This window comes from Salvia splendens, chromosome 1, assembly GCF_004379255.2.
Source record: "Salvia splendens isolate huo1 chromosome 1, SspV2, whole genome shotgun sequence".
NCBI classification, from domain to species: Eukaryota; Viridiplantae; Streptophyta; class Magnoliopsida; order Lamiales; family Lamiaceae; genus Salvia; species Salvia splendens.
In genome coordinates this window covers 40,352,908-40,368,080 of record NC_056032.1, presented here as the reverse complement: position 1 = coordinate 40,368,080, position 15,173 = coordinate 40,352,908, and the positions used below count along the sequence as shown (strand labels likewise).

General features: G+C 40.8%; 1 long non-coding RNA gene and 1 pseudogene across 1 annotated transcript; one reads left to right on the top strand and one right to left on the bottom strand.

Moving 5' to 3' along the window:
• Window positions 1-5,516: 5,516 nt before the first annotated feature.
• Window positions 5,517-6,816, bottom strand: LOC121800273. The gene is made up of 4 exons (XR_006050468.1): window positions 6,662-6,816; window positions 6,369-6,536; window positions 6,084-6,204; window positions 5,517-5,990 (listed from the first exon to the last, which is right to left on the bottom strand). It is a non-coding gene; the product is annotated as an uncharacterized LOC121800273 (long non-coding RNA).
• Window positions 6,817-11,060: 4,244 nt separating this feature from the next.
• LOC121751464 lies at window positions 11,061-14,317 on the top strand (annotated as a pseudogene).
• The last annotated feature ends 856 nt before the right edge of the window (window positions 14,318-15,173 follow it).

Below are 15,173 nucleotides of genomic sequence, written 5' to 3'. Positions count from 1 at the left end.
ACCCAACACTTCGCCAAGATGAGGGTTTCATCTGGTTGGTAGTTCGTCCTCCCGGGGGCGTACTCTTCATTCGTTGCCGGAGGTGGCAACTTGTACGCCCGGTACTTGGTCCGCTTCTTTCTGCGGCAGCGGCGGCCGACGGCGCGTCGGCGGAGGGGGTGGCGGCCGAGGAGGCGGCGGCGGCGCGACGGGAAGGGGCGGCGGGGCGAGTTGGAGACGGCTCCATGTCAAACAGACCCTACGAATCCGTACTGAATTCAGGATCGTACTGCATGTCGGGGTCGAACGACTGATATTCATTAGGTTGTGTACCCCGGCAACGTGCACCACCTCCAAACATCGGACTATTGAGACTTGAGTAATCACCAGAATCCATTTTCTAGTGTAAATTGAGAGTGAAAATTCGAATGAAAATGTTACAAATGAAGGTGGGGTAGGGGTATTTATATAAATGAATTTTTCAAAAAAATTTTTAAAAAAATAAAAACGCGTTGCATCGTCTGCGCCATCGTCCGCGTCGCCCACAGTGGGCGGACGATGCCCTATATAGTTCGCGCTTCGTCCGCGGACTATCTATCGGGCGAGGACGACGCATCGTCCATCGTCCGCGCACCCACAGTGGCGGACGATGGCGCGCCAGAGGCATCGGGCTGCCTATCGTCCGCCCCAATGTGGGTGCCCTAAGATTATTATGCCAAAATTCCCAATATCCATTGGGGCTCCTTGTATAGGATATGTACATGAAGCTATGTAATCCGTGGTCTAACTAGAAATTTAAATAAATAAACTGATAGTATTAAATTTAACATTTTTAAAAAGTTGAAACATTAATATATTTTGTGAGAAACCATGCCCCAATACTCAAAAAATAAATGCACAAAACCATGACTAGTAAATACTTATATTATTGAAAGTTGATACCTAGAGTTATTTTATTTAAGTAAACCGTACTGCATCTATATGTGTAAAACATGGTATTTCGCTTTAATGGAGTTAAGAAATAAAATGAAAGCCCAACTAACTTAATCGTACTCATATAAACCGAATATCTAATAAAAAGGCCCAAATAGAATAGAAAAGAAACAACTCCTCCGCAACTTCTAACCAAACTATAACTATCCTGGTCCATCATAACCTTCACCCAGCCCAATCCAAATTAACCTTTTAACATACACAAGTACAACCATCATCCAATCCAACTAAATTAACTTTAAGATATTGGATATGATATATATAGAAAAAGTATCGCAACAAATTTTTATATAATATGTATCACAAGAATACTTTGCAACTTTTAATTTGTCGTATTTGATGCCCATTCATTGTGTTAAAAATCAAAATACAGGTAAATGAAAAGATCATTCATTGTGCTAAAAACTTAAATGCACATAAATGAAATGACTACTCATTTGCAAAAATTTAAAATACAAATATAGGAAATGACCATTTATTGTGCTAAAAATAAAAGTACAATGAAATATTCGTAAGAAAGTATTTTACAAAATAAAATCGTTAATATAATTAAAATAGTAATTTAAATTTTAAAAATAAATGTAAAGTAAATTCACATGTCAAAATTTAGTGCATTGTACTTTTGGCTTGTGACATGGGTCGAAATACTATCGAGTCACTGACATGTTGGCAACCCTTGTATTAAAATAATACTACTCCCTTCGTCCCAAGAAGTCATATTTGGTATGGACACGAGTTTTAAGAAATATAAAGAAAAATGAGTTGAATAAGTTAGTGGAATGTGAATCCTACTTTTTTGTTTTTTCATCATACATAGGAGTTCGAGATACATTCGGCAAGCGAACTAGCCCAACACAGCCCCTCATGGCTCGAATACCTAGCTTCCCTCCGACGGGTTTGGCCCGTGAACTAGCCAATGACCAGCTCGTACACTAGCCTCCCTCCGACGAGTTCAGCCCTGTAGACACCGCCACCCTCAGACGAGTCCAGGCTCGAAAGCTTACCAAGCCCCAAGGAAACAACCTTGAACAGGCCCACAGGGAAATTAATCCCCAAAGAAATAACCTTGAACAGGCCCACAGGGAAATTAATCCCCAAGTCGCGCCATCCAGGAGTCGAACTCAAGACCTCCAGGATGGCGCCATATCCGCCCCCATGACCAACTGCGCCAATGGGCTTGGACTGTGAATCATACTTATATATATTAATTTTCTAATAAAACGTGAGTGAAATATGTTGGTGGAATGTGAGTCTTATTTACCATTTAGGGTGTGATTGGTTCATTGAAAAGTTTTTTTGGGATTTTCATATAACATTTTTTCTCATAGACAGTGATTCCAAATTCTAAGTATTAGGTGTTTGGTACAACATGATTTTAGACTTAATCCATTGCTTGGTAAGCTATAGGTATGACATCCATAATCAGAGAAGTTATTGTGATGCCAAAAATATCCATACTTTTTTGAGTGAAATATCCATAAACCCATCCGTCTTCCTTCATAGACAGCAAAATGACACCTTCATTGTGTGTCTTTGGCGCCACCCTCTCCACAATTCCCACCATATAAACACACTTCATCCATTCATTTCACCATAATTCCATCATATATACATTCTGGCAGAGCAACAGGTCCGATGGCGGCTGATGGGAAGTGAAAGGTGATATCCGAGGGAAGTCTGATACGATATTGATCGTATCGAGATAAGGATCGGCGGCGTGGGAGCTCGGCGATCGAATTCTGGCTGCACGCGGAGGTCTTCTCCGTCGGACAGTTCGTCAGTTTTTTTGAAAGAAAATAAAGAGAAAACAAATTTGGGAAATATCTTATCATTCATAATAAATGTGTTAGACAAGTTCCCTTTTTATATCTACACCCTAGGGCGGTTCAACTTCCTATCTCCCGGGAAAGAACCACAAAGAAAACCCGAGATAGAGCTTATACATACGCTCGACTTCCTAGTCTATTACATTAGATAAACAAGCATAACTAACTATAAATAACTAACTCTCTACTTAGTCTTGGACACGGATTGGAGGCCTCCGTGTGCGACGAGCTCTGGAACTCGATCAACTTGATCAACCTGGTTATACTGCAGGCTTTGTGATGGTGTTCTCTCAATGGTTGTAGGCGTGGAACTCTTATCAACTCCCCCCTCCATGGAAATATCCTTGTCCTCAAGGAATAGAGAAGGAAAATGGCGAGACAAAGATCTGACTAACGCCCAACTTTGGAATGGGAATAGGTGAATTCGATAATCAAAATGGCAGGATGGAGGCTTACCTTCCGGCTGACGAATTGCTGCTGCGAAATCTGAAAAATCCCGAAGTATTGGTGACAGCAGATTAGCCTGAAATACTGACGGCGGGGTGATATGTGTTGTGGCTGAACTTGGTGGTGCATTTGCACTTTCTAACATGTCATGTTGGCGCGTATGTGACAGTAGAACGGCCAAGGTGTGGACATTAATCTTGTGCGTTATAGCTGAACAACCCCGCAACACAACCAATGAGTCATCTCGAAAAAACTGCATAGTTCGTGCCATATAATCATGTGTGACACGACCAAGTGATTCCAACCACTCCATGCCTAGAATGATATCCGAACTATGGAAGTCCAAAATATGTAGATCAATTCGAAATAAATGGCCTTGGAGATCGACCATCGACTCTTTGCTGACATGAGAACAAACTAAGGATTCACCATTACCGACATAAACACGAAAAGGTGTAATCTTAGTCAAAGAAAGACTTAGCTTGTCGGCGATGCGTGGATGTATAAAATTGTGGGAGCTACCGTTGTCAACCATAATATTCATCGCGGATTTGTGGATTGTTCCCTCAAAATTGAAGGACTTCAGGTGTTGACGTCCGTCGACGGCATTCAAGTGAGATAGATCCGCTGTGTTACCATTATCATGCAGCAAATCCGTCTCTAGTGCAACCACATTATCTTCTTCAGCATCGGGCCCTATGTAAGCCAAAAAACTGTGGTTACACACATGACTTGGGGTCCACTTGTCCTCACAATACCAGCATAATCCCCGACGAGAGCAATCTGCCTTCTCCGACGCAGAAAGGCGCACCACAGGTAGTTTGCTGAACTCTCGGAATCGGCCACCCGAAGGACGTGTACCTTGGGAAGAAAACGCTGCATTTGGGTCTGATGTAGGGGGAGTAGTGTATGGAGATCTCGATTCGCGCGGGATCCACGACTTTTGCTCATAGATGGAAGTTGATTCTTTGTGCTCTGGCCGACATGCCGATAATTCCTTCGCCAAGGCAAAAGCTGCTGCTAAGGTGGTAGGTCGATGAAGTTTGACCTCACGTTGAATCGGTTGTTTGAGACCGGCTATATAGATTGGAAGAAGTATATAATCAGGAACTCCGGATAATTTATTCTGTAATTTCTCGAACTGAAATTGATACTCCGAGACAGTGCCCGTTTGACATAACTTGGAGATCAACCCAATGTAGCTCTCATAACAATCAGGATCGAAACGATAACGAACGTCGTTTAAGAAATCCTGCCAAGTAACATAGTCATTATTGGAACAATAATGCTTGATCCATTCGGAGGCCGGCGGGTCGAATAATGGTACGACATAGTAGAGTCTTTTCGCATCCGGCATCATCATATGATCAAAATAATATTGGATTTTGAAAATCCAATTTGCTGCGTCGGAGCCGTCAAAACGGGGAGGTTCCATTCGGACGCTACGATGCTGATCTTGGAATGGAGAATTACGGGACGGCCGATCAGCAGACGGGTACCAACAAGACATCGGCCGAGGACCCGGTAGATTGGTGTAGAACGGTCGATCGAACTGAGAGCCGATTCCAGTTGGTTGTGGAAGAATTTGAGGATCGGGTGGAGCATGACTCAGATAAGGTCTTGACTGTCCCAAATTATCTGATCCATAGAATGGCGGTTGAAAACCTTGAGGAAACGGGTGTGATGGGTAGGAACTCAATTGTGTTTGGCGGTTGCAAGCAGTTGCATCATGGACGTGGGCAGTAGTGTAGTGAGTAGGAGGAATTATCTGCAGTTGAGGTGAAAACTGACCCCCTGTAACTGCTGTCGGAAACTGTTGTTGATGCAGGTTTGAAGCTTGAACCGAAGTGGAAAGCGGCACAACATAAGGCGGGTCGGCGTCAGGACGCGGGGGAAAACGGTGGTCGATAACACGGCGATCAGATGCAGCCATTCTCGATTCCAATTGCGCCAGTGTAGACATAATCCAATCCATTTGAGTTGCTGGAATTGAACCTGATCCTGGTACCGCCGAAGTTGTTACATCCAAATCAAGTTGATCACCGGCAGTTTGTTGTAAACCCATTTGTTCCATACTTGGAATGATGGGAATGTTGTCCGGATTCGTCGCCATGAGAACGTCAATGAAAGCACCATATGATACGATATTGATCGTATCGAGATAAGGATCGGCGGCGTGGGAGCTCGGCGATCGAATTCTGGCTGCACGCGGAGGTCTTCTCCGTCGGACAGTTCGTCAGTTTTTTTGAAAGAAAATAAAGAGAAAGCAAATTTGGGAAATATCTTATCATTCATAATAAATGTGTTAGACAAGTTCCCTTTTTATATCTACACCCTAGGGCGGTTCAACTTCCTATCTCCCGGGAAAGAACCACAAAGAAAACCCGAGATAGAGCTTATACATACGCTCGACTTCCTAGTCTATTACATTAGATAAACAAGCATAACTAATTATAAATAACTAACTCTCTACTTAGTCTTGGACACGGATTGGAGGCCTCCGTGTGCGACGAGCTCTGGAACTCGATCAACCTGATCAACCTGGTTATACTGCAGGCTTTGTGATGGTGTTCTCTCAATGGTTGTAGGCGTGGAACTCTTATCAACTCCGTCGGGTATCATTGTATCTCTTTCAAGACTCCTCACCTCTCTTTCGTATGAGTCCACTCAATAGATATGATTTTCTTTTGCAGGTGTTTCTTTTCATCTTCCACCAGAGAAAATTCTGAGTTGCCTCAAGAAGGCCTATTTTTCACGCCATGTTTCCATTGAACAGGTCAGCTTAATTTTGAAAACAGAGACCACTAGCTTATTGGATTTTCGTTCTAGCATGTTTACCTCAGTCATGCCAAAAATGAAATTAGGTATAGTCGGCAGAGCTTTGCTTCCGACATGAACTAAAGCATCGACCTTCAGATTCTCAAACCGAACCTCGATTTTTGGAAATTCCAGGCCTACGCTGCAAAGGACACAAGCAGAATTTGGGAACAAGCAGAGAGAGCATTATAAAATCACCTCATTGTAAAACTATTATCTATAATGTTCTACACAGAAACGGTATACTAAATTAACACAAGCAAATTATCAAGCACTTGGTATGCATAATTCTGAAGAAATCCTCACACATCAAATCTCTGCCTAACTCTTCTCAAAATACCCTCCATATCTTCATTCACAGCGGCAATCAGCTTATCCAAAACCTGCTTCTGCTCATCACTGTCGATTCTACCAACATCCACCAACACCAGCTCCCCAGCAGTGTTGCGATAGACGGCGGTTCGCGCGCGATAGCTGCCGAATCAGTGTCTTGTGGTTATGGGTATGTGGTTGTAGAGGTCAAATAGTGGTGAGAGAGAGGGCAAATTAGGCATAAAGCTACAAATCAGATAGTCGGAGAAGTAGAGAAAAAATTATACCTGCTTTTGTCTCCGATAGTGGAATGCCTTAGTCGCCGAATCTAATCTCAAAACCAGCAAGATCCGGGATTTTTCTACCGGGTTTGCCGACAAATTCGAGTTCTACCAAAAGGAGGAGAAGGTTGAAGAAGAGGGCCTTTTATTGGCTTTTATGGTCTTTTATGACTTTCTATGGGCTATCAATCATGCCCTTATGATAAATAAGAATCTCATTGTGGCAAGTGGAACGGACGAAAATGACAAAATAAGACTCTTCTTGTGGGACGGAGGGTGTACTCCGCTATTGTATTTTGTCGATTATGGTGAAACACCCCCTTCTCAACTGCTAGCGACGGTATAACGTAATTCTTCTATCCTATTCAAGATGTCCACATTTCTTTTTTAGTTTGTCCAACTTAAGATTTCACTTTTTATAATTAAAAATAACAGCTCTCTTCATTAGAGTATTTAATTACATTTTTCAGTATACTTTATCACACTCAATTATTCCATATAAAATCATGTTATTTAAGAATATTGACCTCTTGAATAGAACGAAAGAAGTACTATAGTATTTAGTTTGGGCTTACTTTAGTATCAACAAAATTAGTATTTCTGAAATAAAAACAACACTTAAACTATACCCTATAGTCTTAATACTACTATAATTTGTGAATTATATACTAGTACGTCCGAACAACTTATATGAAGAAATTTGTATTCCCGCAGGGGCGTAGCGCAGTTGGCAATGGAGGGGCAGATCTTGCTGCAATGAGCTTGGGTTCAAATCCCACTGCTGTCGTGTAGTTGCTTCCATCTCTCAGGCACAAGTGTGAGACCTTGGGAGATATGCTTCTGGCAGTCAGTTGGTTAAGAACTCCCCTTTAACGGGCTACTGCGTACCCTGATTTAACTAGGGGTGGCAAATCTTGCGTGTTGGGTCGTTATCGTGCCGACACGATAACGACACGACACGATAACAACAAACACGAACATGACCCGTTAAGAAAACCCCAAACACGAACACGACCCGCTACCCTCAGACACGAACACGGCACGAACCCATTAACAACACGAACCACTTCGGGTCAACACGACACGATAACAACACGTACATGAGATGACACGATAACCGACTCGATAACAACACGACCTGATAACGGTTAAACCTATTAAAAACATCTGATTGCTAATTACAAAATTTGATCTAAACATAAAAACTTCAATAATTTCTTAGTAACAAAATCCAATAAAAATCCAACAAAATCCAACTAATATCCAACAAAATTCAACAAAAATGAAAATAATAAGAATTAATAATATTATAATATTATTTCTTAACAGATAACACGAACACGACACGAACACGACACAAAATTTTCGTGTCCTTAACGGGTCGACCAGATAAGGACACGAACCCAATAAGCTCTGACCCAAACCCATTAATTTCGTGCCGGTTCGTGTCATGTCAAAAATTGTTAGCCCTAGATTTAACCCCCTCACATTATGTCGGGCTAGAGTGTGGGGCCGCCAAGGCGACGGAATCGCTTTTTTTGCTGCAATGGAAGAAATTTGTATTACCACAACAATCACTGGGATCATGAAATGGTCTATCTTGTAATAATGTATCAAAGGGTTTGATTACACTATAAAATCGTATCTCGAATCTTTCCGCCCCCAAATATCAAATGATTCCCACGTAAGTTCTCTATTAACAAATCTGGATACAGTACCCCACATTCAAGACATGCAACTTTATTTTATAATACTAGTGTTTATCATTTTATTTTAGGAAACAAAAACAGAATGTCTACAACAAAAATCATCTGATAATCTTTAGAGTATCCTCATCCATACTCTTACCATAGAGCATGAATGTAGGTCCGGACCCACTTTTATTCATTTTTTATTTTCTGTTCTTTGGCAAGAGCACAACACTCACATCCATGCTCTTCCATAAGGACATGCTCAAGGGTCCCACCATTCTATTATTCAATTTAAATAAAAACATTTTCACAATATTAAAATGCATTAAAAATACCCAAAATACTATTACTAATTACTAAAAAATTAAAAATTGCATAATTAAAATCCTAAAAATTAAAAATTTCATAATTAAAGTCCTAAAAATTAAAAATTTTATAATTAAAGTCCTAAAAATTAAAAATTACATAATTTAAATCCTAAAAATTAAAAATTATATAATTAAATTCATAAAATTAAAAAAACCCACTACCTGTGGCCGAATTTTGCCCAAATGTGTTTGATTAGGTTTTCTTGTAACTCAATGTGAGTTTTGGTATCGCGCATTGTGTGTCTTGTTTCGATCATCTTGCGCACCGTCGTATGCACACCTCGGCGTGGGGGAGACCTTGCGGCTGAGCTTCCGACTTCATCCTCGTCGTAAAAGTTAGTCACCCTCGGTCCTTCGTCAGCTATAATCATGTTGTGCAAGATAACACACGTGTACATGATGTCGGCAATATTCTTAACGTAACAGCCGAGACGGGGCCCTCACAATGTTGAATCGGCCTTGAAGGACCCCAAAAGCTCTTTCGACGTCTTTTCGAGCAGACTCTTGACGCTGCGAATAAAAAACCCGTCTCGGGTCATGCGGATTGCTGAGCGTCTTCACGAAAGTCGACCACCTTGGGTAGATACCATCGGCAAGACATGTTGTATGGATTTCTATTGACGGTGAAGTCGATCGCTTGTGCTACATCGTTCAAAACATCATTGGAGAGTGGTGAAGAATAGAGCACGTTCAAGTCGTTGTTGGATCCGACAACACCGAAATATGCATGTCAAATCCATAGGCGGTAGTCGGCGACCGCTTAAAGGATAAGCGTTGGGCCACCGCCTTTGTGGCCGCTTAAGTGTTGCCCCCTCCAAGCATTCGGGCAATTCTTCCACTTCCAATGCATGCAGTCAATGCTGCCAAGCATACCGGGAAAACCGTGGATTGTTTCGTGAAGATGAAGCAACCGTTGACAATCTTCGGTGGTGAGTGCCCCGAAGGAATTCCTCACCGAAAGTAGAACGAACGCCGTCGTAAAAATTTTTGAGGCATAGCATTCCAGTTGACTCACCCACACGTAAATACTCGTTGAAGAGGTCAGCCGTTTGCCCAGTAGCAAGTTGTCGGAGGGCACAAGTACACTTCTGCAACGCCGAGAGACTTTGCCAACCGGTTGCGTCTCTACGTGATTGAAAGTATTCAACACGAGCGGATAATGTGTTGACAATACGCATAAACAACCGTTTTGACATGCGAAAATGGAGCCGAAAGTAATATTCCGGAAACTGCGGCTGGTCGAAAAAATAGTCGGCAACGAGGCTTTCGTGGGCTCCCTCCCGGTCACGAGGGATGTAGCGACGATTTGATCTAGTTGGTCGAGGAGGAGGGGCGGGGGTAGCGGCGGCGACATAGGCTTCATAGGCGGCACGATATTGTTCATAATATTCTTGTTCTTCGCGCTCCGCTTCCGCCATGATATCGTTGATATTCATTTTTAAATTTAGAGAGGGTTTGATTGAGAGAAGAAGATGTAGATGAGTTGTATGAAAAAATATGAATGAGAGATTTGATGTGAAAATGGGATGATGAATGTGCGTATTTATAGGTGATTTTGGGATTAAAAAATTTCAAAAAAACTGTAATAAAACGACTAGATTTTTGGGAATCCGAATTTTTTAATAAAATTTTTGGTATTGTTTTCGATTTTTTTTTAAAAAAGAAAATGCTAACGGCACTGCCGTTGGCCAATAGAAACGCGCTACGTCACCCTGCTCAGCTGCACGAACGTGCTCGATGCATCGAGCAGAGCCGTATCGTCGGTAAGAGCACATCGGCGGACATGGACATGCCGCGCCAATGGCACGGACTCCGTTCTTCCCCACGAGCACCGATGGGATGCTCTTACCAATATTACAATAAATTAGTGGAGATGTCTTATTGAAGATTGACAGTTATTGACACAAGGCGAAGACGAGGAGAGGATAAAAGAGAAGACAATCCAAGCCCCCTAGCTCAACTGGTTGAGAAGGGAGGCAAGGATACCGCGTCATCCTAGAGGTCGCGTGTTTGACCCCTGGTAAGCGCATCTTGGGGATTAATTTCCATGGGGCCTAGTGGATTCACTGGCCTGACTCCAGAGCTTCGGGAGGTGATTAAGCCTTTACCCGTGCCTGGACCCAGGAGCTGGGTGAGGTGAAAAATCCTGGACCCGTTCCTGCGGGGCTGGTGGACCCATTGGGTCCCACCTTGACAACGAAGCGCAGCTTGGTAAGACGCTTCACCTCCGACCGTTAGGCCGGGGGTCCGAGTCACTTCGGGGGTAGGTGGAGAACCACCGTCGATCCTCCTTTAAAAAAAAACGCACACATTTCAACATCACCTATAGCTACACTACATATAACTAGTATGCACTCAGGATATGGTTCTCAGTAAGCAGGTAGTGAGATGGCGGATATCAAAGAAGATTGTGGAGCTCCAAACTCAGAATCCCAACACATACAACAACATACTCAAAAACGCAACCCAAAACCCAAGCGCGTCGCGTCGCTCGATATCTTCAGAGGCCTCACCGTCGCCGTAATTGATGTTTTTGCTTTCTCAATTCTTTCCATGCTTTCTCGTTTCATCTGATCATTATTCTCGAATTCCTTAAGTTCATAACCCTAGTTATTGCTTCGATTTGGAAATTTGGAATAGGCTTATGATAATCATGAAATTGGAAATACTAGTAAAGTTGACTCATGAAATTGGAAATATCTGTGAATACATATTGAATGATATTGGAGTTCAGTTGATGATCTTGGTGGATGATGCGGGCGAAGAGTGGCCTGTTATAGGTCATGCCCCATGGAATGGCTGCAATCTTGCTGATTTTGTTATGCCATTTTTCCTCTTTATTGTGGGAATGGCCATTGCACTGGCGCTCAAGGTTCGACTCTTTTAACCAGTTCGATGTCATTGATTGTTGTTATACACTCTTTTACTGATTTATATGGATAGAGAATACAAGGTAGGACAGAAGCTATCAGAAAAATCATTTTCAGAACGATTAAACTTCTCTTTTGGGGACTCCTTTTGCAAGGTTAGTTGTTGCTCGGCATAAATTATTTGAGTTTGCATGCTTAGGTAATATCCGAACTGAGTCTGATGGTTTCGTGCAGGAGGTTATTCACATACCCTGACAAGCTAACATATGGGGTTGACATGAAAATGATAAGGTGGTGTGGAATTCTTCAGGTGAAAATCATAACTTACTTCTAGATTTGGACTGATTCATCTTTCATCAAATGAAGTTTTATTGAGATTTGGACTTTTGTATCTTTTGCAGAGAATAGCTCTCGCCTATTTAGTGGTCGCTCTAGTAGAAATCATGACGAGATGCTCTGTTCCAAAAGACCTATCACCTGCTGGAAAGCTGTCTGTGTTCAAGTTATATATTTGGCATTGGTGAGTGTTCTCTAACAGTTGCTGATAAATTTGATTTCTGATAACTTTCAGTTAAGCAGTGTCGAGTGTTTGCTGGAGTACTCATTAAATGATTGGCATTGATGATAGAACAGCAAAGCTAGAACAATAGATGAGCATTCACCGGAACTGCTCAAAGCCCTCTCCAGAGAGTTCTCTCATTTATCAGATTGTATTAATCTATTCATCCATTACAATGGGTCTATATATTGATTTGATTCACTAGAAGAACCACTCCTAAGAACTAATCTGATGTGGCTGCTTAACCTTTCTTCTCTGCAACTTCCCTTCTCTTCTTTCTTGAATTTCTTCTGCTGTCTCACGTTCATGGTTACATGCTATCAACTAGTGATCTGCAATTCACAGGATTTTTGCAGCTTGTGTTCTGAGTGTTTATCTGGCCATGTTATATGGAATATATGTTCCCGACTGGCACTTCAGGGTGCAAAATACAGACAGTCGTGATTTTGGGAAAGTTCTAACTGTAAGCCCTTTCTCTTTTCATTGCTAGATTAATTTTTCTAGTTGAAAAAAGGATTTTGATATCAAGATATTTCTGGTCCATTAACTGTACCATCTCTCAAATGAAACTGTTTGGACAAGAAATTTTGATATTCAGGTAGCTTGCAGTGCGAGAGGGAAACTGGATCCTCCTTGTAATGCTGTAGGCTATATTGATAGAAAGCTGCTTGGAATCAATCACATGTATCCACATCCAGCTTGGAAGAGATCGAAAGTGAGTGGTTTATTTTGTCTCATATATTGGTTACTCAAAGTCCTCATTCTCAAGTGTTGCAGGCTTGCACAATGAGCTCTCCGCACGAGGGACCTTTCCGAAGTGATGCTCCATCCTGGTGCTGGGCACCTTTTGAACCTGAAGGAATTCTAAGGTTTGGACAGTCGAATTTTCATTTTTTGAATTTGGACATATTAACGGATTATTATGGTCTCTTAGTGCAGCTCGATTTCTGCTATCCTCTCCACAATCATTGGACTTCATTTAGGCCATGTTCTCGTGCACATAAAGGTCTGTATTAATAGCATTATTCCAGACAATTATGGTAGGTTCAATCTAATATGGTGAAGTTGTAGGAACATAGGAGTAGACTTCAATATTGGGCGGTCCCAGGACTTGGCCTTGTTGTTATTGGAATTACTCTCCACTTTACAAATGGTATGTGTGTCTCAAATATCATCCTCTTTTGTATCTCAAATTCCCTGATGAATATATATGGTGGTGCAGCAATTCCTTTGAATAAGCAACTATACACCCTCAGCTATGTTTGTGTAACATCTGGAGCAGCAGCGTTAGTGTTCTCTGCGCTCTACATAATGGTACAAAATCTAGACCTCTCATGCCATAGTAATTCTTAATTGTTAGCAAAACATAGAATAGGTCTTGCATCCTTGTAGTCTGTTTTTAATTACAAATTCTCTATGTTAGGTCGATATATGGAACATTAGGTTTCCATTTCTGCCATTGGAGTGGATTGGCATGAACGCAATGCTGGTATACGTGATGGCAGCAGAAGGTATCTTTGCGGGCTTTATCAATGGTTGGTATTATGATGATCCCCATAACACCTTGGTAAGTACACTCATCAAAGCATGGACCCCCTTCCCCATCATAATTTAGAGGCTCTGTCAACAATGAACAAAAGAAATGATGGCCTAATAGAGGTGAAAGGTGATATTGTATGATGATTGGTTAAGTTGTTTTTAGGTAGGGTGGATTCAGAAGCACATTTTCATCAATGTGTGGCATTCAAGGAGAGTCGGGACTCTGCTTTACGTTATCCTTGCTGAGATGCTGTTTTGGGGCATCGTTGCTGGCCTATTGCACCGATTCTCCATATACTGGAAGCTTTAGTTCTTATCCTTTCACAATGTGTGCAGTTCAAAACTACAATTATGGACAGTTGTTATCTGATCCCATTTGATGTTAGTAGGGTTGTGTTTTTTTTCATTTTTGGTACATGAAACAGTTGTTTTATTTATAACCATGTATTGTTGGGAATGGGGGATCAAACTCCCTAACCTCATCCTTCATGCATGAAAGTATGTTGATTGAGTTATGCAAACGGTCAATTCTCCCACTACTTAAAGAATTGAGGTAATGCATAGTCGTTCCCCATATGTCAAAAATAATTGTGTATGATTGTTTTCGATTATATATATTTCAATTTCTTATTTTACCAAATCTTTTACGTTTAACTTTGTCCTACAAAATTTTATTAATAGAGCTTACAAAATTTTTATTAATAGTGATGTCTTACATTCTCCTAAAAAAAAGTATATAGTGTTGCAGATCCAAATAAGTAACCTTATATGCAATGATAAACGCTAAACGGTGTCGTCCTGTGTGTGTGAGTAAATCTGATTTTTTTTGAGGTGATGTAATGAATTTAGAAATAAATTTTTATAAAGTGTGACATGGAATAATTATATCTTTCTTTTGTGTATAATTATTTGGAAAAGAAATAAAATATGTGCGATACATGAATTGAATGAAATAGATGGTTAAGGGTCCAAGAGTTGCATGCTCATTAATTTCACACACTGCCCACGCGACTTTTCACACACATGATGACATAATAATACACCACCTCTCTCTCTCTTATTCTTATATATCCAATGCGACACATTCAAATCTAGATTTTTGAAGAATGACAGTGACATGATATTCTATTTTATTTCGGAAAAGAGTTGATATTCTTTCCGTATATTTATTTAGTTTATTTATGCTTTAGTATTATTTAGTTGTTATGATTTTATTTACTTTTCATAGTGGTTAGGATTATAAATATGTATGGAGTCTTTTATTATTATTATTATTATTATTATTATTATTATTATTATTATTATTATTATTATTATTATCAAGTAGAATGAATAATTAAATTATTAATCTCATTCGGTTCTCCCTCTCGGAGAAACCTCCAATCTACGCTATTTTCCTCCCTTTGTGCTCTATTTCATATAATATATTCAATAGGAATTAATCTCATATTAATTCCTATCAAATTGATGCTTTCATTAGGTTCTTATCAT